This window comes from Elephantulus edwardii, unplaced genomic scaffold, assembly GCF_000299155.1.
Source record: "Elephantulus edwardii isolate Elephantulus edwardi_28Jun2011 unplaced genomic scaffold, EleEdw1.0 scaffold00068, whole genome shotgun sequence".
NCBI classification, from domain to species: Eukaryota; Metazoa; Chordata; class Mammalia; order Macroscelidea; family Macroscelididae; genus Elephantulus; species Elephantulus edwardii.
The window spans coordinates 103,204-128,138 of NW_006399818.1; positions in this window are offsets into that span (position 1 = coordinate 103,204).

Sequence of the window (24,935 nt, forward strand, 5' to 3'; positions counted from 1 at the left end):
TCTTCCTCTCCTGCACTGTCTCTCAACCCTTCCAGGCATGATATCCTTCTCCAAAGATTGGTACCTCCTGGCTACATGCTTAAAGTATGTGAGACAGAAACTAAAAATCTTTGCCTTCAAGGAACAGCTTGGTTTCACCTTCTCTAGTACAGAGCCGTTAGTTCTCTAAGCAGTCCACGGCGAGTTCAATACTTTGCTCCAGGACCACAAATCACAGGCATCAGTTCTTCCTCTGTCATCCTTGATCATTGTCCAGCTCCCATAGCAAGTAATTCTGAAGACCATGGTCTGAAATCAATTGCACCTCAGTCTCTAAACTGACTTCCTTGTTCCTCAGCACTCCAGAGAGGCCTAAGGATATTAATATGAGCTGGGCATGTAGTAAGAGTTTCACATGAAATGATCTCCTTTAATCCTAAAATACTGTTATAGAGGGACACTAGTATTACTTCACATTACAAGTTATTTTCTGATTCTCACTGCTGCTGAAAAAGAACCAACTCATACAGGTTTTATCACAGGTGATAAAATAAAGTTTTATGATTCCAAAGTCTGGCTTTAAACCCAATGATCACTGGTACTAGTTTATCTTGATTATGCTGAGTGCAATTAATGGTTGACTTTAAAAAGAAAAACTACTAACATACTAACTTGTTCTTAAAAGGCTATGGAATTTAGAGTCTGAATTGTGTTTCCTGGCGAAGTTTATGATCCCTGAGCCAGGAGATGAAGCTCTTAATTTATATCTACAGCCTATCAAACTTATAAATGGGTCCCCAAAACACCATCATCTCCCAGTAATTCAGGCCTCCCAATGCAAAATAATCTCTGACTCTTTCTTCTGCTTCTTTCTGTATCTCTAATGAGTCATAAAGCCCTGCCACTAACTCCTTTTATATCTTTTTATAATTACTTTACTTAAAAAATAATAACATGTTCATGGTAAGAAATTCAAACATTTGAAAAAAGATATATAATTTTTTAAAAAGACCTTTCCCTTTCTAGAAAGATCCTGAATACTGTTTTTCAGAGGCAACCACTGTTAAAGACAACACACTAATATATGAAAAAGAGAACATCAGGTGTTCTGAATCAATGTGTAGTGGTTTATTGTTGATAAGGTTAAACTTAGGAAACCAGCTTGGAGAGTATTAAAATATGATTCGTGATGCTGTTGTTATTGTTAGGTGCCACAGAGTCAAGCACAACTCATACTGAACCTATGAACAAAAGATCTGAATTCTGTTCTATCCTGTGCCATCCTCACACTTCCTGACACAAAAGAACCCATTGTAGCAGTCACCATGTCAATCCACCTGGTTAAGCATCTTCCTCTCCTTGGCTGACCTTCCACCCTTCCCAACATCATATCTGTCTCCAACAAATATTATCTTCTAGCAACATGTCCAAAGTATGTGAGGCAAAGCCTTGTCATTCTTGCCTCCAAAGAGCACTCTAGTTGCACCCTCTCCAAGACATATCTGTTCGTTCTCTTGGCTGTTCATCGGATGTTCAGTGCTCTTCTCCCAACAACACAACTAAAGGGCATCAATTCTTTTTATGTCATCCTTATTCACTGTCCAGCTCTCAGATGCATAGCTAGTAACTGGAAAGACTATATGGCCTCAATCAGATGCACCTTCATCTTCAAACTGACATCACTACTCCTCAATAATTTGGAAAGGTCCCTAACTGCAGATTTTCCCAGTGCAATGCATCTCCTTCCTTCCAAATTGCTGGTGTCAAGGGTGTTAATTGTGGATCCAAGCAAGATGAAGCTGTTGACAGTTTAAATATCCCGTCCATCCCTCATGATGCTATGAGTCCAGTGGTAGGAATCTTTGTTTTCCTGACATTGAGATGCAATCCATTTCAAAGGCTGCATTCCTTGATATCTGCACCAAGTGCTTCAAGCTCTCCTTACTTTCAGCAAGCAAGGTTGTGTCATCTGCAGGTTACTGATGAGTCTCCCTCCAATTCTGATGTCATACTCCTCCTCACAGAGTCTAGCTTCTCAGATAATTTGCTCAGCATACAGATTGAATAGGTATGGAGAGAGAATACAACCCTGGAACAATTGCTTCCCAATTCCAAACCATGCAGTGCTCCACTGTGCTCCATTCGCACAACTATCCGGTCGTCCAGGTGTAGGTTCCTCATGAGCACAATCAAGAACTCTGAGATTCCCATTCTTCTTGATGTCATTTACAACTTGTCATGATCCACAGAGTCAAATGCCTTTTCATAGTCAATAAAGCACGAATAGACATTCTTCTGGTATTCCTTACTTTCAGCCAGGATTCATTTGCCATCAGCAATGATATCCCTGGTGCCATTGCTTCTTCTAAATCCTGCTTGAACACCTGGCAGTTCCTTATCTATGTACTGTTGCAGCCATTTTTTTAAATAATCTTGAACAGTATTTTGCTTGCACTTGGAATCAATGATATTGTTCAATAATATCCACATTCAGTTGGATCATCTTTCTTGGGAATGGGAAAAAATATGGACCTCTTCCAATCCATTGGCCAGATAGCCATCCTCCAAATTTCTAGCATAGACTGGTGAGTGCATCCAAGGCTGCACCTGTTAATGCAAACAATTGGTATCTCATCAATTCCTGGGGCCATTTTCCCCCCCAATGCCTTCAATACGGCTTCTACTTCCTCCTTCATTACCATTGGCTCCTGTTCATATGGTACTTCCTGAAATTTTTCAGTGTCAATACTTTTTTTCTTATACAGTGACTCTGCGTATTCCCTCCATCATCTTTTGAGGCTTTCTGGGCATTCAATATGTTTCCCACAGCATCTTTCACTATTGCGACATGAGGTCTAAATTTGTTTTTCAGTTCTTTCAGCTTGAGAAATGCAGAGCAAGTTCTTCCCTATTTATTCTCCAATTCCAGCTCTCTGCACATTCCATTATAATGCTTTGCTTTGTCCTCCCAAGCTGCCCTTTGAAACTGTCTGTTCAGCTCTTTCACTTTGACATATTTTCCTTTAGATTTGGCTTTTGGATACTCTAGGGCAATCTTTAGAGTCTCTTCCAACATCCATATATATATTTTTTCTTTCTTTCTCCTCTGTTTTTGTAATGATCTTTTGCTTTCTTCATGGATGATATCCTTGGTATCATCCTTTCACTCATCTGGTCTTTGATCATTGGTGTTCAATACCTTAAACCTATTCTTAAGATGATCATGAAATTCAAATGGAATTGATTCAAGATCATATCTTGGTTCCTGTGGACTTATTTTCATTTCCTTCGGCCTCAATTTAAATTTGCATATGAGTAATCCACTTCCTAAATAACATACCTCCAGAAACTATATAAACTTTGACAAATGTCAGTAGCTGTAGAGGGGCGTCAAGACTTTTGTTCATAGGGTCGCTATGAGTCGTGATCGACTCAAAGGCAATCAACAATAACAACATGAGTAACTGATGATCTGACCCAGTCTGCCCCTGGTCTGACTGCCGATATCGAGCTTCTCCAATGATTTCTTCTACAAATATAGTCAATCTGATTCTGATGCAGCCCATCAGTTGATATCAAAGTGTAAAGCTGTTTTTTGAAAATACCTTTAGGAAAAGTATTTGCATGAATAAATCATTGTAAATATTCATAATGAAATAATACCAGGCAACATGAGGAAGTTGCAAAATCCTTGCTTTTATTGTTGTTGTTATGTGCCATCAAGTCAGAACAGGCTCACAGATGACCCTCCAATGTGTTTTCAGGGGCAGTAAATTTCCTAGGAGGACACTATCTTTCTCCCTTGAAGCAGCAGAAATGGGTTCAAATTACATGCCTTTAGGTGGTCAGCTCAACTCCTTATGCAATGGGCCACCAGAACTCAAAATATTTAGTGGACAGAAATTTCTATAGTGTTCTTAAACACTCTGCCTATACTATGTCATCTGATCCTCACACAAATAACCCTACGGCGCAAATATTATTATTTCCATTTCATTAACCAGAAAATTGAAACTGAGATCCTTTTGAAAAGTCTTATAAAGAATAAATCTCATAATTGGAATCTTGAATTCCTGTGGTGTGCTCCTTGGAAGCAAGGCTGCCAGCACTTTATCTCATGAACTTCGAACATGCTCTCAGGAAGGACCCGTCACTGGCAAAGAAAATAGGAGTCAGTGAAAAAGAGGAAGATTATCAGCAAGATTGACTGACACAACAACAGACACAAACATCAATAATTGTGAGGATGAAAAAGGATAGGGCTGTGTCCCATTCTACAGAGGGGTGATTGGAAGTTGGAACGGATCCCACTCAATGGCACCTAACAATAACAACAACATGTTGAGGACACTGGCCTATACTCAGCCTTTCCTTATTATGTCTTTTTATCATGGAACACTAATCTTTTTCTTATCACTAAGCTTCCTTAAGCTGCAACGTACTGTAAGGCCTAACAGGGATTACCAGCTGTCATGCTCGTTTTCTCTTTCTACCTATCTAACTGCAGACAGGAGAGCTCAAAATGTGACAGGAGAAAGAATTCAGAGTAAAGGAATTCCCAGAGGGGTGAATCTGTGTCACACGAGGCACTAAAAGCATCCTACACAAAATGTAAAACACGAATTTCAGGTTTTCCTGAATTCCCCTCTTGTCTTTTCTTGGCTGAAATCATAAGACTAATAACTAAGCATTTGCCAACTTCTAGTTCTGCCCAGTAAAGAAAATAAAATTGAGAAGGGAAATCAAATATAGGAAAGGTGGACAGGAATGGATGTACACATGGAGGACACACACGCACATGCACACACACCCTACATACTGGGAGACGGAAACAAAAGGCCACCACCCTTCCTGAGTTTTCAGAGACGGCTATCACTGTTTCAGAGGGTGGTCCAGACAGTACAGAAACTCCTGAGAGGTTTCTATCTCACAGGACCATCACATTATTGTAATATTTTATGGTAGTGAAGATCATTCTACTGATTAAGTTTCTACTTTGTATTCTCAGTCTGAGATTCATTAAAATAGCCTAATAAAATGATTAGCAAAGTAAGCTAAACAGATTTTCAGCGCACAAAGCCAAGTGGTCCAAATCATCCCCCCAAAATCTTTTAAAAATGTACTTTTTAAAAATCTTTCAGTGTTTTCCCACTGCACTAAGGATAATTTTCCAGTTTCCTAATTTGGCCTATAGGGAGCTCTGGTGGCCTAATGGTACAAAGATGTGCTGCCAGGCATATGGTTCAAATCCAACAATTGCTCCAAGGGAGATAATGTTAATGAACTGTCAAGTCAGAAACAACTCACAGCTGAGCCTCTAGTGGGTTCTACAGCAGTGAATCACATAGGAGGTGACTGCCCATCTTTCCCTGCTTGGCAGGAAACTCACTGGAAGCTCAGTAAGGAGTTGGTTCTGATTTGACACACATAGCAACAATTTGATCTAGAGGTTAGCAATATTGCTGTGCACAATCAAGTTGATTCCAAGTCGCAGCAACCTCATGTGACAGAACAGACCTATTCCACAGAAGGTTTCGATATAAACTTTACAAGAACAGATCACCAGGGCTTTCTACCAAGGAGTCACTGTGTGGTTTGTATTGCTATCCTTTCAGTTAGTAAACTAATACATAGCCCTTCAATTTTGGGGCTCTTTGGTGTGTAAACACGACGAGCCAAAATAATGATCTAAACGGGAACATTTCGAACACTGAATACAAAACTTTTATTGATAATTCTGGAAACAACCATAAACTTGAACCATCTACACTGAAAAACAGGACTGATGGTCATACTCTGGCGGCCTAATGGGTAGAGAGTTGCCCAGTCAGCTCAAAGGCAGGTGCTTTCAAATCCACCAGCTCCTTTATGAGAAAAAGATGGGCAACTTTCTCCCTTGGGATTTACAGCCTCTGGAAATCTGTTGGTCAACTAGGAGTCAGTTCTGACTCAATGGCACTGAAAAACCACAAACCTAAAATAATCTGACTTGGTCCTATGATCTAGCCTTCTTCATTACTATCCTCTATTCTCTAACCACCTTAACTTTTCTCAGGTTTTTTAAATGGGTAACAGGCCTCCAAAACTTTGATCATGTACTTGATTCAGTGCTTTGCCTCCTCTTCTCCTGGCTCATATTTAATCTTTCATCAGATCTCAGTTAGCTGCAACTTGGCAAGGTGGCCTCCTCCGACCCTCTAGAGGAAGTTAGCTCCCTCTTACAGGTTCCCAAGGCATAAAGAACGTCTCTCATCACTTCTGCAATTACTTATTTAGTAGCGGCTGCTTCTTCTGCCGTGCACAGTGTCCCATCTCTGGGGAGAAACAACCTTGGTTTATTTACTACTGAATACTCGGGCCTTTGCATGGAGTCTGACACAAGGAGATCCCCATTCTTCACATCTCACCTCAGGCATTCCTTTTGGGATGCTTTCCTTAACTCCACTGCCTTTGCTCACACCAGTGTGACTTTAGGGTTTCCCTGAGTGCCTCTGGGGTCCCAGACTGCCTTTAATTTAGACTCTGACATACTCAACTAACATCAATCCACTCAATGCTCTAAGAGCTTCTAGGAACCAGAAGCTATAATTATTCATTCAGACATAGTACTGGCAATGAGAATGCTGCTGGCAAACAATAGTGCAGGGCTACAACTCTACATCTGAACCCTTAAGTCAAGATGTGTTTTTGGAATTCAAGATTTTCCATTTGAAAATATTAATACTGTAGGATATTGGCAGGAGGATCTGCAGTGGTGCTTCGTAATGTATCACACTGATCCTTCTGCAGCTCAATGTGTGAACAGTCAAACTAAGTAGCTAAATAAAGCTACAGAATATCCTCACATCCATTCAGGTCAAGTTTTAGAATTCATTTAGTTCTGATAAGGTCAGGTTTTTTCCTGACAAATGTATAACAAAACTTGGATTTTTAAGAGTTTTGGAATTTTAAAATTGTGGAAAGGGACTGTGGATTTGTTTGGGTTTTGTAAAATTTTTATTATTCATTTCAATGAAAATTTACAGACTTTGGATTTCCATTCATTCACTGTTGCACTTTTCTCCCTGCCGCCCTTTCCTCCCCAGTATATGCCCATCTTTGAAAAGTAAAAGAAAAATTCTTTCATTGTTTTACAATCCCCCCCCCCCGGTACTCTTCCCTATGCAGCCTATCCTCACTCACTTCCCTAATGTTCACAGAGTTTCCAAAGCCCTGTTGTTTAAGAAGTGGATGTCAATCCTGCTTCCAAGCCTGTCTTAATCTGGGAACTCTATCAAACCCTGTCTACCATGGGTTACCATTAGAGTAATCATGGTAATTCTCTGGGACTTAGAACTTGAGCCACAAACTCATTCTTCTTCTGGGTTACTAAATTCATAAAACATTAAGACATTTCTAAGAAGAGAAGGAACAATTATGGAGAAGTTAAATATTCAAATACATCCTGGCATATTCTAGTATGTAGTCTAAGCTTTTCATTCCTTTTAAATAAAACACTGACTAGGAACTCATAGACCAGAAACTAGTAGGAACTGTATCTGCTGTTAATATGTAACTCACTATCACCAGGAGCCATTTGATAGTTGGATTACTCCATCAATGATACCAGAATACCTACTATGTGTCAGGCACTTTGCCAAGCAGGTGGCAAAAAGACAGATGTGGTTCACGTCTTCACAAATCATATAATTGGAGCACGAAGAAAAATATCAGAGTGAGTGTTATGATCCAGGGAATGTATGGGAACAGAGAGAATACACAGCAGTAAGTTTAAATCAATTAGTAATGCAATTGAAGTGGAACAGAAATTAATTATACAATTTATGAGCTGCTCAAGTTTAATTCCAATCAATTTATATCCTAAAACTGAGATTGTGAAGAATTACTGGCATGAAGAGTAAACACAGAAATAGTCTCCATGTTCATACTGAGTCCTCTTACACATGTCAGGCATGGACTACCCAGACCCACTAGCATTATTAACATAAAATTAACCAGACTTATATACACATTATAAATGTTTGATTAAATAAGCTGATAGTGAAAATATTAATACAATTTTCGGCGCCGGCTGAAAATCGCCTGTGACTTCATCCATAGCCACTGGTGAGAGTCAACGCCCAGAGCCATCAGGGGCTTTAAGCTCGTTGCCCACTGCTGTGGTGTGGACAGCTGAAACCCAGGCCCCAACAGACACCTGGGGGGTGGGGGGAACCCAGACTCTACTTCATGCTCTGCTGGAGAAGGAGGGGCAGTCCCCTGTACTAGTCAGATCCAATTGACGGTACACACACACACACACACACACACACACACACACTTTTTCTTCTTCTTTTTTAAAAAAAGACTACTTCAGCCGTCGCGGCCCTCTGCCCGGGGCAGGCTGCCCTCGGCCCCCTGCCCGGGGCGAGCCGTCGTGGCCCTCTGCCTGGGGCAGGCTGCCCTCGGCCCTCTGCCCGGGGTGAGCCGTCGTGGCCTTCTGCCTGGGGCGGACTGCGCTTGGCCCCCGGCTCGGGGCGAACTGTCGCGGCCCTCAGGAGCAAGAAGGCAAGCAGCTGTAACCCAAGACCACCAGTAAGGTGATAAAGCGTCCTCCTTTCCCCCCTTTATATCTACGCCCCTGTTCAACATGAAGAAGCCAGAGAGTCGGCATCCAATTCCCAATTCAGTAAGTCAGTTGGTTTAATTACTATTGGAAAATGCTTGTCATTCCTCTGTAGCATCTGGTCCCCACTGGACCGTCATCATTTCCTTCACCTGCTCCCCCCACTGACCAAACTGTGCAGCCCTGCAACTGCATCCTGGCCCATCCTCACCCTTCTGCCTCCAACCCTCACCTCCTTGTACCCCCAATATGTTTTTCCCAATTAATACAATTTAGGAGTGTGGTTTCCAGGCAACCAATTATCTTTTGCCCATTTAGTATCAGATTTATACAAAAATACAAAATTGTATCTTAGAGCAAACATGTTACAAAAGTAACCATAGAGGAGCTCTGGTAGCCTAGTGGTAAGAAGCTGTGTTGCAATCCTAAAGGCTCATGGATCGAATGCACAAGCCTCTCTGTAGGAGGAGGATGGGCAATCTCCTCTCATTCAATTAACTGCCTCTGGAAACCCAATGGAGAGTCAGTTATGCATCAGTTCTGACTTGATGATACAAAAGTAACAGCAGAAGACATTTAAAAGGGGAAAAAAAGAGAAACACTAAAGACATTTCAACAAAAGGCAAGGCAGAGCTACAGCAGCAAAAATCCCCTGATAAAATATATGGCAAATATGATTAACTATCAACCCACTAACTTTTCCTAGTTTCTTATTAACATTAATTTTGTTCAGGACATTAGAACGTCTTGCTAATAGAGAAATCCTTTTTCCAAGAATTCCTTGAAGTTACAGAGAACTATGTACATCTCTTTGCTGAAGAAAGTGTACTTAATGGAAGGAGACAGAGTTAGGAAGGAAAGCCCCTTTATACTTGCCTCACTTCCTCTTTTCTTGAATGAAGACATAAGGCATGGAGTTCTAGCCACCATGAGTGGTCATCAGTGACAGCAGACTGCAGAGTAACACTGATGAGAAGCTAAACTAGCGCCAGCATGGCCTACGTGTAGACGTCATAGCATGTTAAAACACACACACACACACACACACACACACACACACACACACACACATCCTCAACTCTATTCATTTACACTTTTGTTTGCTGGTTTTCCTGCTATTTGTAACCAAACTTATTTCTAATAGAGAGAGAATATGGTAGAATACCATCTTTAAAAATCTGACCATTGGGCAACTATATCTATCCCACTCCCCTCCAGCTGATTCTGATTCACAGTGACTTTCCACTGTGTTTCTGAGGCTATAATCTTTATGGGATGGGACTGTCTCATAATTCTCCTGCAGCGTTGTTAGTGGATTCAAACTAACTGACCTTCTGTTTAGAAGGTACTACCACTGTATGGACACTGACAATTCTCTGCCAATAATGCAAACAGTGATGAGAACAGGAAAGGAAATAGTCTGCTGTTAACCCTCATAAAATTTGATCACTGTGGGGCACAAACTCATTGTGGCACAGAATGTTGGTTGTTTAGTCCACATATGCACTCCATTCTTTTTCTCACCAACAGAGTGCTAGATTTGTTCCTATTGTGTGCACCAACTGACTTCAACAGGCACTTTCTGAACTCTAGGGAAAGTTTCTATTTCAACCATTTGGTCAACGTCCAACAGAAGACATGACAGGTAGTCCAGGGCCTGTGACTGTGCTGGGCCAACTTTACAGGTGAGTAAGGCTCATTCAGCCTACTCAAACCACTTGTTTAGATAAGCTAGTTCCATGTGAAGCACAGATCTAACATGTGGTTTGCTCACAGGCAGGTTCAATGACAGTGTCAGCACTTCAGTCTTCTTCTGAGTTTTGGTAGAAGTAGACTTCTGAGACTCTCTCTGTATTGTTTCTTTCTTTGGATTCATCTGAAACTTTCTTCCACAGGAAACTTCTTTGTTTTAAATATTACTACAGAGACAGAAAGATTTCTTTTTAACCTTGTGGTCACCCTTTTCTTCGTTATGTAATCTGGCCTTTGGCCTGTCTTCTTTTATTCGCTATCTTATTGATTTCTTTTTATTTGTGTATCGTAGAGTTGGAACCAACCCATAGTTGACCCTCCAGCGGGTTTTCAGAGGCAGTTAATCACACGGGAGGAGACTGCCCATCTTCTCCCATGGAGCAGCTGGTGGCCTTGAACCATGTTCCTTAGGTATTGCAGGGCAGCTTCTTGCCACTAGGCCACCAGAGCTCCCAATCATATTAAGTCTTCATTTATTAATAAGAAGGTTGTATTTGTTTTTCAAAAGTAACAGAGCAAACCATACTCAGAATCCACATTATTCACAATTGAGTTTTGTATCTCATACAACAAAGTATGGGTTTTATTTCAAAGGCAATAAAAAGCCACGGAAGGATTCTAAAAAAAGGGAGTGATATATGCAGATTTTTTTAAATTTAGGATTATCACACAGGTGGAAATATGGGAGTCACATTGGTAGGAGGCACATGGAGACCAGTCACAAGATAAAGGGAAATGATGAAGACCTCAACTAAAGCTGTGGCAGTGAATATTTGAGAGGCATTTAGGAAGTAAAATGGAAAGACCTGACAGATTGGATTTATGGGTTAAAGTAGAGGAAAGAGTTTAAGGAGACTTCTAAGCCTTGACAGGATGTGTTAGGTGATACCAAATGCAGAGATAGAAATGGTGGAGAGTCAGATGAGCAGCAACGAGTGACAGATGGCACATGCAATTTTATGTACTGTGTGACACCTCTTAGAGATGACCATAGGCAACTGAATGTCTGTTTCTGAGAAGCAGCTATTTATAATTGTAAGTAAGTAACTACAATCAGGAGACCATCGAGATAAAATAACCAAATTGAGAAGAAAGAAGTGTTAGCGGGAACACAGAGAATCCTATTAAGAGGCAGCTACAAAGAGCATGAAAGCAGAAATGGTTAGACAGGTAGACTCACAGGAGGCTGGGGAGAGCTCAGGAAAGAAAGCTCCCAGGACCGACTGGTCCACAGTCTTCAATGCTACAGAGAGCTCAGCTCACATGGATCCCATAAAGAACTCCTCTCCTCCACCCGGAAGAGGTTGTGGCCACCCCGGGTGCACAAGTGATCCTGCACCCCTGGCCACAGTTAACTAGTCAATGGTTGGCCACTGAGCCAAGCAGGAGAGAAATCATCCCAGGCAGGATTCTTTTCTGAGTGGAGGAGGTGTAAACCAGAGTCATGCATGCCATCTGCCCTGCCATGTGGACTGGGACACGGACAGAGAAGGAAGCAGGAACAGGGAGAACCAGGAATTTTACTTGTTCTGAGAAAGACATCACCCCTTACTCTGATAATAAATGACTCTTTCATGCTAAAGCTGGTTCCAGTTGGTTTCTGTTACTTGGAACCATAAAAATCCCAATACAAATCCAACATGGGACGTAGAAAGATAAACAGATGCATGACCTGGCAGAATGAAATATGAACTGGAAAGGAGGCTATGGAGCTCAGGAAGAGAGGAGATTAATTTTGGCTGGGTTGAGGGAATACTTCCGGAAGGGAGGTAACATCTCAGCTGGCACATAAAGGGTTAGGATGATTTTATGGTGAAAGAAGGGAAAGACTGCACTCTAGCTGAAGGAAGGGCATCAGCAAATGCAGAGAATAAATAGAGCATCAAGGAAAGCAGAGGCTGTGACCATGTCTTTGCCCAGTCACTTGAGCAGGTTAATTCTGCAAATGCTGCAGGACCCTGGCAAGCTTGTCCTATTTTCTCCTCACACTCACATCCTGCTCACCCCATCACAGCCCTTCCTATAGTGCAGAATGGTCCAGTTATGGGTCTGCTTTACTCACCAGCTGTGAGGCCCTAAGGCAAGCCTGTGTCCTCTTTGTCTCTCCTGTGCCTGACACACAGCTTGGCAGAAGGAGTTATTTAAATATAGACTGTTTGATATCAAGCAGCCTCTACACATCTAGTATATTTAGAGAAGGGGACAGGAGTACTATTCTAAGGACCAAGAGCATTAGGAATATTGATATCCAAGGCGGGCACTGTGATGACTCTTAGATACAGAAATATTAACATACTCATTTGTGTTTTAAACAATAAACACTTAACTTGTTGTTGTTGTATACCATAGAGTTGGAACTGACACATAGTTGACACTCTTTTCAGAGGCCGTTAATCGCATGGGAGATTTCCCATCCTTCTCCCAAGAAGCAGCTGGTGGATTTGAACTGCATGCTTTCTGGATTGCAGTGCAGCTTCTTGTCACTAGGCCCTATTATTGCTTGCTCCTTTCAGAAGTGGACAGAGCAGAAATTATTGGGCTGGCTTTGGAGACTGAGGAAACAGGCTCATGAAGGTTAAATGGCTTGTCTAACCCTCAAACACCCAATAAACCAAAAGCTCCACGGTACCTGGGAAATCAGGCTGAATGGATCTTCTCACACACTTCATGGCAGCAAAATGGTCATTATTCCCAACCTATACTTCACATCAGGTGTCTTTTCAGTGCCCAAAGACATGCACTTTGAACATTTCACTAAGGATTAGTGGTACAGGAAACAGGTAATATACTAGGGTGGGGACCAAGCAAGGATTTAAATAATTTTCAGGAAACTCACACAGAAGCGTAGGTCTGTCTCGCAAATTAATTTCCTATGGCTCAGTGCAGATATAGCTAGGAATAAGGCCTCAACTTGTAATTACTCTCAATCTGTAGAAGTGATGGAATCAGAAAGACGGCTCAGAGAGGTCAAAGCCATTGCTAGCGTAAATTATTAATCTGCACACTTTTTTGGGATCTAGTAGAATAAGCGGCACAGTAGAGAGTGCTAAATGATTCATTCTCCTCCTGCATGAGACCCAAGGTTTTGGGTGGGCTCTCTATGTAATCTGGAGAGAGATATTTTTCACATTCCGGTGAAAAGGGCTACTCACTTAATGCACAGGAATTGTTGACACTAATAACCTATCTGCAAATTGCCAAAAGACTACAGAGCTACAGAGCTACAGTGGATCTGCTTGTTTTCTAGAATTAGAAACAGTTTAAACTGTGCCTCAGCTTCAAAATCAATGTACCCCAAAAGCTCTTAGAGGCTCTGGAAAAAAGTGAGCGGTATGCACTTTGCAATCATCAATACCTACTAAAATAATTTATTATTAGGTGTTTGTATATCTAGGGTCTAATGTTAGACACTAGAGACATGAAACAATTGTTTAAACATGCTCATGCCTTTTCTCTACATTTACTTGCAGAACATAACTGAAAGCTAATTAGCTTGACCTCATGCTACTCAGTTGTGCTAACATCCAAAGATTAGGTCTTAGGATTTCAGAATTCTCTTTGGGCTAGTATAAAGATTAAGTCCTGACTCATCTTAAAATTCTACAGGTGAACTGGAAGTGGCTGAAGGCTAGCATAGAAGAGGACTCAAGGAGTTGTTCAAGGAGTGTGGGGTGCCTAGGGACTAGAGAAGGCTGACCCAGATTGCAATTAGCCTTCAGAGACTACTAGACTCTGCCCCTGGGCAAATCACTTGACCTACCCTGAGGAGAAGCCAGATGATGAAAGGCCAGGACGTTGGTCTTGATAAAAGGCCCTAGACTTTATTCCATGGGCAAAGGAGAATTAATAAATCCTTAATTAAATTGTTACCAAACACCTCTAATGAACCAGACTGACACACTGCTAAAAGGAACCCTTATGACTCTGTAGGTAAAGCATTTAGCTCCTGACCAAAACTTGGCGGTTTGAATTCACTAGCTATTCCAAAGGAGTGAGGAAACACTCTACTTCCCTATGGCCAGTTCTGCCCTGTGTTACAAGGTTGCTGCTAGTAGAATCAACACAATGGCAGTACATTTGACACTGCTTTGTACATGATGTAACATTTCAAATCCAATCATCCTAGGGACAGGTATATCACCAAATTCAGGACCAGAAATGTTAAGAAAAATTTCCTAATGACAAGGCATGATTCAAATCCAACCTAATTCCAAATATTCTGCTTTTCTCCCCACGTGTGGAAAGCTAGTTTGGAAATAAAAAGAGAAAACAAGCTTAAACTATGAAGAGCTACCTGAGAAAGACACTGAGGAGGTTGTGGAGGATTAAATGATACTCTGCACATGGTGGGTGGAAGAAGCACAACCACACATGGGAAGACAAAAGGCTGGAATCCTGGCAAATTAAAGATGAACGGAGTCCAGACATTTTCTGGTATTCCCGCTTCTGTTCTTTGAGATGCTAATTACTAAACTGAACATCCTCAGAGAGCAATACCACTGGCTTGCTCAGGTGGACTGAAAGTGCCTCTGCTAACTCACAGTTAAAGAGATGCATCCATCTCCAATTTTTCTATATTTCCTAGAAATATATTTCAAACCTAGGTATACAATGTCCTTCCTGTGTTAACAACTCCCTACTGATCTGCAGAGGGTTTAAAAACACTTAGGATTAATTATAATTGTGTCAAATTCATACTTACTAAATGTTTTTAAGGCAATATACTGCAATTCAGCTTCTAGAAGACGTCCTTATAACTCCTCCTCAACCCACTCCAAACCTAAAATCTGCCGTAAAAATTATGATAAAGGCAGTAGTGAAGAAAAGGAGGGCTTAAGATTTTTAAAATAAATAATCTGTAAAAAAGTTGTTTTAGTCTATAAAATTAGGTCACAAAATTCCATGGTTCCATTCCAAGTCTATGTCATTGAATGACACTCAGTAACTTACCTAGAGACTCAAGAACTAAAACCAAACCAAAACAAAACCCAGACAAACCAAAACCAGTCTGATAATATGGCACGAAAGAAATAAAATGAACTGAATGAAGTATCTTGTTGTTAGATGACATCCAGTGAAATATAACCCACAGGCACCTTATGAACAAAGGATGTGAGCTTGGCCCTGTGCTGCACCATCCTCAGGATCTCTGCCTTGCTCAAGTCCATTGTTGTAGTCACTGTGTTAGTCAACCTCGTGTAGGGTTTTCCTTTCTTTCACATGACCCTCTACATTTCCCAGCATAGAAAAGGACCATGCCCTTTTTCAAGGACTGGTCCCTCCTGACAAATATGTGAGATAAAGTTTCATTATTCTTGCCTCCAAGGAGCATGCTGGCTGTGGTGTTAGCCTAAAGTTGGTTTTTTCAGCCATTACCTTGTCGTGCTCTGGTCTCCAGCTACCTTAACTGCAGATACATGGTCTTGCAATCATCAACAGCTGTGGGACTAAAATAGGAGAGAGAGTGCTTTCCAGCACTGAGCAGCAAGAATTGAGGGAGCAAGACCCTGGTGAGACCAATACCAGAGTGAGGCCCTGGTGATGGTGGTGGAGATACTGAGGTACATGTTGTGGAGAAACTATGGCAAGGTGTAATCAGAGAAGCCCTGAGACAAAGGTCACATTTAAAGGTTTTGCTGGGTGCTTGAAGGAGAAGCTGACTTACAAGGTTTTGCTCTGAGGCAAACCTTGCTGGATAATTGAGGAGACCAAAAGGTTCTTTTGAATTGCTGAATTTGTGTTGCTGAACTGAAATCAGGATTTTTACTAATTAAGACATTGTGCTTTGCTGTTAATCTGGTGTGGGAATGCTAAGCTAAAACCTGGATTTGCATTTGGGTGATTTCTTTGCCTCCCCCACTCTTCTACTTATTCCTCTAATAAATCCTTTTCGTAGTACCACAAAGGTGAGTGAAGTCTGTGAGTCAACAACGAATAACATCTTGCTGCTGGCTCTAGAGGCACCATGGCACTGTGCTATGGGCTCTTTATCTGCTCTCTGCTCTGGGGTGGTGAGGGGCTGGGATGTTCTCACTCTCTCTGGCCTTTTATGATAGACACTCCCATCCCTGTGCCCCCATATCCTGTTCCTCAGGCACTGGTTATACTTTCCAAAAACTTGTTTGCTGTTTTGGCAGTCCACAGTGTATTTACCACCACTGCAATTCAAAGGTAACAATTCTTTTGTCATTATTCACTGTCCAACTTTCACATGAATAGGAAGTAATTGAAAATACCATGGCTTGAATAAGGCCAACCTTAATCTTTTTTTCACTTTACTAAAAATCCCGTAGTTTTCTTGTTGTTTAAGCTGTTTTGAGTTTCATAATACATCACATGGAAAAATTTATAAGTCAGCTATCATTCCGATAATAGCAGTGCTGTGATTTTTTAATCTCTTCAGTCTGTTAAACCATTTTCTTGCAAGTAAGCCACCTCATGTAAAATGCTAGCTGCAGCTAAAGTGGTGCCATGAACAGCATTCCCTTTTTTAACCTAACCCAAGAGTCTGATAGTTAACTGCTCAGTCCAGCCTCCTTGGAATACTCCCGTCCCTCTCATTCCCAGGAGAGTCCCAGTATTAGAAAAAACAAGCAGGCAGCAGTTTAAGAAAAAGATGGACAGATAGTGGGCACAAAAAATATGGAATGTTTTATCAATTTGTGTGTCATTCTTGCATAGGGGGCCATGCTACTCTTCTGTGTATTGTTCCAATTTTAGTAGATGTGCTGCTGAAGCGAGCATCCATCTTAGTCTTTTAAACTTACATTCTTGTTCTTTAACACTTTAAAGAATCCTTTGACAGTAGATTTCCCCAATGTAACATGTCTTTTGATTTCCTACTTTTTCCTTAGGTGCTGACTCTGTATCCAAGTAAAATGAAGTCCTTGACAACTTGAATTTTTCTCCATCTATCATGATGCTAACTATTGATCCAATGGTGAAGATTTCTGTTTTCTTGATGTTGAGATGCAATCCATATTGAAGGCTATAGTCTTCTATCTTAAGTTTTCTTCACTTTTTGCAAACAAGGTTCTATCAGTTGTATAATGCAGATTATTGATGATGAGTCGTCTTCTAAATCTTGATGCCACATTCTTCTTCATGTAGTTCAGTTTCTCAAATCACACACTCAGCATATATACATTGATTAGGTATGGAGAAAGGATACAACCCTGATCCACAATTCTCTTGATTTTAAACTATGCAATGTACTCCTGTTCTGTTGGAACAACTGTTACTTGATCTATATATAGGATTAATATGAATACAATTTAGTGTTCTGGGATTCAAATTCCTCTCAATGTTAGCTACAATTTATTACACACAAAGTCAAATACTTTTAGCCAAGATCCATTCAATATTAGCAGTGATATCTCTTGTTCTCTTCTGAATCCAGTTTGAATTCCTGGCAGTTCACTGTCAATGTAATGTTCTAGTCATTTTTGAAAAACCTACAGCAACACTTTAGTTACATGCAACATTAATGATATTGCTGGATAATTTCCACACTCTGTTAAATCACTTAAAAAAAAAGGAACCAATATGGATCTCTTTCAGTTACTTGAGCAGGTTTAGCTGTCTTTCAAATTTCTAAGCATAGACTAGTGAGTAAACTAGTGCTACATTTGTCTGTTAAAACATGTCAATTGGTATTCACTAAATTCCTGGCACCTTATTTTTTGTCAATGCCTTCAGTGCAGCTTGAATTTCCTTCATTACCACTGGTTCTTAAATCATAATACTTCCTGAAATGGTTCAGTGTTAATAAATTCTTTCTGGTACAGTGATACTGTGTACTTTTTCAAAAAGCATCAATCACTATATTGTACATAGAATGCTTCAGTATTGAAATTCAGGCCTGGATTTGTTTAGTTCTTTCAGTATGAGAAATGCTGAGTGTGGTCTTTATTTTAGGTTTTCTGTATCAAGTTCAAGAAAAAAGGGATTCTCATCCCTGGGCCAACTGGCAACATCATGATAGATGGTGAAGAGATTGAGACTGTTAACACCTTCAGTTTGTTTGGCTCCACAATAAACACTCTTGGTATGAGCAGTCAGGAAATCAAAAGAGGAATTGCATTGGGGAAATCGGCTATCAGGGGCATCTCCAGATGAGCAACAATGACAACCTGGAGACAAAGGTGCACCTGATCAAGGTCATAGTCTTTGCAATTACTTGCTATGTGTCAGAAAGCTGGACAATGACTAGGGATGATAGAAAGAGAATTGATGCCTTTGAGCTGTGGTGCTAAAGTACTGAATATACCATAGCCCGCTAGGAGAACAAACAGGTTCATCATAGAGAAGGTGAAACCAAGCTGTTCCTTAGAAGCATGATTCTGAAGCTTTGTCTGACATACTTTGGGCATGTTGCAAGGAGAGACCAGTCCTTGGAGATGGACACCATGCTTGGAGGGACAACATAAGAGAGGAAGACCCTTGATGAGATAAAGTGACTCACTGACTGGGAAAATGAGTGTAAGTGTGTCAGAGACAATAAGCCTGGCTCAGGATAGAGCACGGTTCAGAGCTGTTGTACATACAGTCATTATGAGTCGCAGGCAACTCGACAACACATAACAACCACCACCACCTCAATTTCTTTGCACATTTCCTTATAATACTTTTGTCTTCTTAAGTTGCCCTTTGAAATCTTGGTTTAGTTCCCTTCAATACTTCTTACCATCGTCTTCAAAGATGGCCATGAGACATGGTTTTGGTCAATCAATAAAAGCAGTTATCATTAAGGGGGTATCTTGGAAAACTTTGATTTTCCCGATAAAAAGGTAGAGAAACAGTACTTGTTATCCTGTGTCTTTTCTCCTTCTGAGGTTGATGCAATGCCTAAAACCGCTGTGGCCCTCTTGTGACCCTGAGATGTTGAAGGCCAGGGGAATTTCTGAGATGCTGGTACTGATATTATTGAACTGCTGAACCTACTCCAGCAGCTGTCTATCTACATCTAGTCTTTTTCTTATATGAAATAAATGGTTTCATTATTGTACTAGTTTTTTGTTCATACTTGTTACAACCAAATCCATTTCTGACATAAAATATAATATAAACAGCTTTCTATGCCATCAAATTTACTCTTACACAACATAATTTTAAATGGTTACATAGTATGTTGTATAAAAATCTATTTAACCAGTTTTTCTATTGTGCAACACTCACATAATTTATCATTTACCTTTTACAAACACAGTAAGGAGATTTAGGTAGACAATTTTTACACATTCATTATTAATTATTACAGAATACACTTCTAGGGATAGAATTTCTTCATCAAAGGTTGGTTTTTAAGGCCAAAATCAACATTTATTCTACTCAGCAATATATGAGAATGTTTATCTTTTCATCTCATTTTCTTTTCAGTATATAGAATTGTCATTTAAAAAAATATTAAAATCAGGTAAGCAAAAACAATATCTCATTACTATACCACAAGTAAAAAATTCTGATTCTAGAAGGCTACATTCAGAAGGAAAAAATCAAGTTGTGAAAAAAATGTGAAATCTGAATACATGTTTAAAGGGCCAATCACTAAATTCAAGACTTATAAATTCATTTACAAAGCAATGCCAACATTGCTAGCAACTCAACACAATTCTAATCCAATTAAATCTTCCTACTATTATGAGCCTCATGTTGTGCAAACATACACAAGGTAAAAGAAATAGTATAATAAATCTCAGACATCTAGTACCACCATTCTTATTTCATATCATTTCACACTACATGTACTGAAACATTTTAAAGCATAAACCAAATATCATATTCTAAACCCAGTTTTTAACTGTCTCTCTGTCTTGAGGCTGCCTTTAGAGGGAATTAAAAATTCACAGGCCATATACAAAGAGCATCGCCAGTTAAATATTGTGCCAAACCTACAGCAGCACACTGGGGCAGGGGCATGGAGTGGTTTGTTTTTTTCATTGACCTGTGTGAAAAGAAAGGTTTCAAAATAAATGCTTAAAAATGCAGAGGAAACAAAGCCTTTGAAAGCCTATAGAAAGCTTGGAAGGAGCCAGGCAATTTTCCAAAAGCACCAGACTCCAAACAGTAATAAATCAGGGTAAATGGACATTTCTGCCTGACACCCAGTTATTTTTGCCACCTCTTTCTTGTGACTTAATTTCTCTCCTTAATTCCTTCTAGATCCTGAAAGAAGCCTTGCTCACTAACTGGCACTGACTTCTTCCTGAGATGAACAAAAGGAGAGTATTAATTCTTCAAACACAGAGGCATCTCAGAGTAAGTGAGAGAACAAGCGTTTTTATCTGCACATGGACAGAGGTGGACTCTTCGGGAAAAGAGAAGTTGAGCCTTCTGAGATAAGCCAGTACTGAGTGAGGGAAGTACACAAAGACCCAATGATACCTGATCAAATATAGTGCCGAGGCTCTGGTAAGTGTAACAGTAAATAAGAATTTTATAACTAAACCTCATTGTCCCAGTTACTGTATCACTCTATCTCATCCAAGGACTTCCTCTCCTGCACTGTTCCTCTACCCTTCTGAGCATGATGTCCTTCTCCATGGACCAGTTTTTCCTGGTGCCCAAAGTATGTGAGACAGAGCTTCAAAATCCTAGCCTTCAAGGAGAAACATGTTTCTACCCTCTCCAAGACAGACCTATTTGTTTTCTTGGCAGTCCATGGTATGTTCAAGACTCTTCTCCAGCACCACTATCTGAAGGCATTGATTCTTCCTCTGTCATCCTTAGTCATTGTCCAGGTCTCTGATGCATAGCAAGTAATTGAAAAGACCATGGCCTAGATTGGTGCACCTTACTCTCTAGAGTGACATCACTGCTTTTCAGTACTCTGGAGAGGTCCCTGACAGCAGATTTTCCCACTGCAATTCACCTTTTTATTTCCTGACTCCTGGTCCTAGGAGTGTTGACTGTGGAGCAGAGCAACCCATAACTGTTAACGACCTCAGTCTCTTCTGCATCAATCATGGTGCTGCCAATTGGCCCAGTGGTGAGAGTCTTTGTCTTCTTAATGTTGAGCTTCAATCCATATTGAAGACTAGTCCTTGACCTTCTACAGCAAGCGCTTAAGGTCTTCTTCAGTTTCAGCAAGCATGGTTATGTCATCCACATAACATTGGTTGTTGATGAGTCTTCCTCCAATCCTGATGCCACATTCTTCCTCATAAAGCTCTATTTCCCTAATTATTTGTTCTGCATACAGATTGGAAAAGGTAAGGAGACTGTATGCATCTCTGATGCACTCCTTTCTGGATTTTTAACCATGCAGTGTTTCCCCACTCTGTTTTGAGGATAATTTCCTGGTACAAGTATAGGTTTTACATAAGCATAATCAAGTACTCTGGGATCCACATTTTCCTTAAGCTTAGCCACAATTCGTTGTGATCCACACAGTCAAATGCCTTTGCATAGTCAATGATAGATATTCTGGTATTCTCTGCTTTCCATCCGAAATTGGCAATAATGTCTCTAGTGCCATGACCTCTTCTAAACCCAGTTTATATTTCTGGTAGTTCTCTGTCAGTGTACTACTCCAGTCATTTGTGGATAAACTTCTTCAGCAGGATTTTTCTAGTGTATAATAGTAGCGATAATGTTTGAAAATTTCCACACTCTGGCAGACCTCTTTTACATATGTACGCAGTGGGGAACTGAGGAAATGGGAAGATAAAAGTAATAAGACTGATAATAATTAATTATAGAAACCAAACACAATGCACAGAAAAAGTTGTAAAATAAAATATACATGAATGAAAAATGTATATGAATAATTGTATAAAAGTGAATCTTGGTATAAATAAATAATTTTCATAATGTACACAGCAATTCAGGGAGTCAGAACTAAAAAGGCTGGAGGCCCAAATGATAGCTTGAGCTCTGACCACCCAGTTGATATATTACAAATAACAAAACTTACAAAATATGCATCCATTTTAAACTTTATCATTTTAACAAAAAGTTTTTTCCTTCTTCCACTTTTAAATCTTTGCCCTCTTGTACAATTATCTTTATGCAGTTAAAAACATACACACAGGCAATGTTACAGCTATTCTTCCTCATTTAACACAGCAAGCACACTTCCACACTGTCTGTCTTCCTTGAGATTATTTTAAAAGGCTGACAGTCTTTAGGTATACCATCAAACCTTAACTTAAACTTTCTGCTCTTTCCTTTTTATCCCCTCGTGTTCACCTCCTTTTGTTTTGGTTTAGCACTATGCGCACCTCTCAGCTCCTCTAGTCAAGAACCATCTGACACAAGAATTCTCCTGACAAAACAGTTATGAGATATATCTCACCCCAGTAAGAATAGCAAAATTCAACAGAGCAGTAAACAACAAATGCTGATGGGGTTGTGGAAAAACTGGAACCCGTATTCACTGTTGGGGGGAGTGTAAAATGGTGCAACCACTGTGGAAGGCAGTATGGCGCTTTCTCAAAAAGTAGGAAATAGAAAATTACACTACTGAGAATATACCCTAAAGAAACCTGAACGGCCACCCAAGCAGTTATATGCTCACCAATGTTTATTGCTGCTTTGTTCCCAACAGCAAAGAGATGGAAACAACCCAAGTGCCATCAACAAATGAATGGCTAGAGAAGCTGTGGTATATTCACACAATGGAATGCTATGCAACACTGGAAAACAGGAAACTCATAAAATATTATACTAAATGGGTGACCCTGGAGGACATTATGTTGACTGAAATATCTCAGTCTCAAAAGGACAAGTACTGCATAATACCACTGTTAGAAAACAGGACTGGCATGGAGGTGGGGGAAAACTAAAAAAGGGGGGATAAATAAGGTACACAACATTGAAACAGATGAGGGAAAGAACTGTTTAAAGAAATATATGATTAGGCATTATTTACATGACAAAAGTCCAGAATAAGAGGTGCACAACACAGTGGATTGGAAGAATGGGTGCAATGATGAAAGAATCTTTTTTTTTTATCAAAGAGAAAAGTGAACTGGGGGTGGGAAGGAAAATGTGCAACAGTGAATGAAGGGAAATCTAAGTTCTCTATAAATTTTCATTAAAATATTAAAATAAAAAATTTAAAAAATAATTCTCCCTAATTTTCGGTATTATAATATGGTGATATGCATATATCATACATGCAACATTCTTGCAGTCAGGTCTCTGATTAAATGTCACTTACTCTAGGAAGCCTGCTACTTCAAGGCTGTCTTGACAACCTGTACTTTAAGGGTCATGGAAGTCATTGCATCTTGTATTATACGTGTTTGTCTAATTATCAGTGGTTGTATGAGATGGTAAGCTGGTTTTTTAGTCCTTAGCTATATAAACTTGGTCTTCCTTGTGCCTCAGTTTTCTGGTAAGTTAAAGGGGAAAGTAATGTACTCTCTCTTACTTAGAAGGATTGTTTATGACAATAACATGAAAAAGTACTGAAAAGATTCTTTATACAACATAACTAACTATAAAATGTTATTATTACTAATTAAATACTTGTTACCCAATTTGAGAAAAAAAGACAGTCAAATAATTTTAATCTTTTGAGATTCACAGATGAAAACATGTAACAATAGCTAATATTCAGTCAATCTTGGAGGAAGTGCAACCAGGGTATTTCTTAAGGGCAAGAATGGTGAAACTTTACCCCACATATTTTGGGCATGATGTTATGAGGGGTCAGTCCTTGGAAAAAGATACCATGTTGGAAAAGACAGAGTCAGAGAAAGAAAGGAAGACCCTTAATAAGATAGACTGACACAGTAACTGTAACAATGACTCAAGCATATCAAGAGATGGTGAAGATGATGCAGGTAGGGAAAGATTCAGATCTGTTGTTCACAGGGTCACTAAGATTCATAGTTGACTTGATTTCACCTAACGACAATAATAACCAACATACAACAAAGGCATATGCAGAAAACTCAAAATTTTAAAAGTGGCCAGTTTACTCTATAGAGACTGGTGGCACTCCCCAGGCTACGGCCCTTTGAGTCTGAAGCTGACCCCATCTTTGTGGCACAACTCTCAGCCAAACAACATGAAAACTAAAAAAAATGAAAGCTCAGGGACTTACAATCCCACATGCCCAACTCTTCTGTGCACTTCTAGGGTCTGAACCATGTGAAGATGGGCTCAGGACACAGGAGAGTTAAAGACCAAGGTTAATGATATAATTTTTAATATTTGCTTTGAAATGTGTATGTATACATGCACTTGCAGCACACACACACAGACACTGTGGGAAGGACATGAAATTAGAATGTTAAGGTGTATGCAGGTTTCATTATACATCAGTTTATGAGAGTAAAAAATTTTCATTAAGAATTCTGGTACATTCACATGATGGAATACTACGAAGCATGCAGGAGCAATGATTTTGAAAATCACTACCTAATTTAGGAAGCACTGGAGAGCACTACGCCAAGTGAACTAACTCAGTTCCATAAAGACGAATACTGTACAAGGTCATTATTGTAGAAAGAGAATGATAACTAGTAAAATGAGTATGAGGGTCTGGGGGCAGGTAGGAGCAGAGGGGTGAGGATGGGCAGGGGGGTAAACATAGGCTTACACAATTTGATGGGTAGAGAGAAGCATGGATAAAGGAAATTGAAAATAT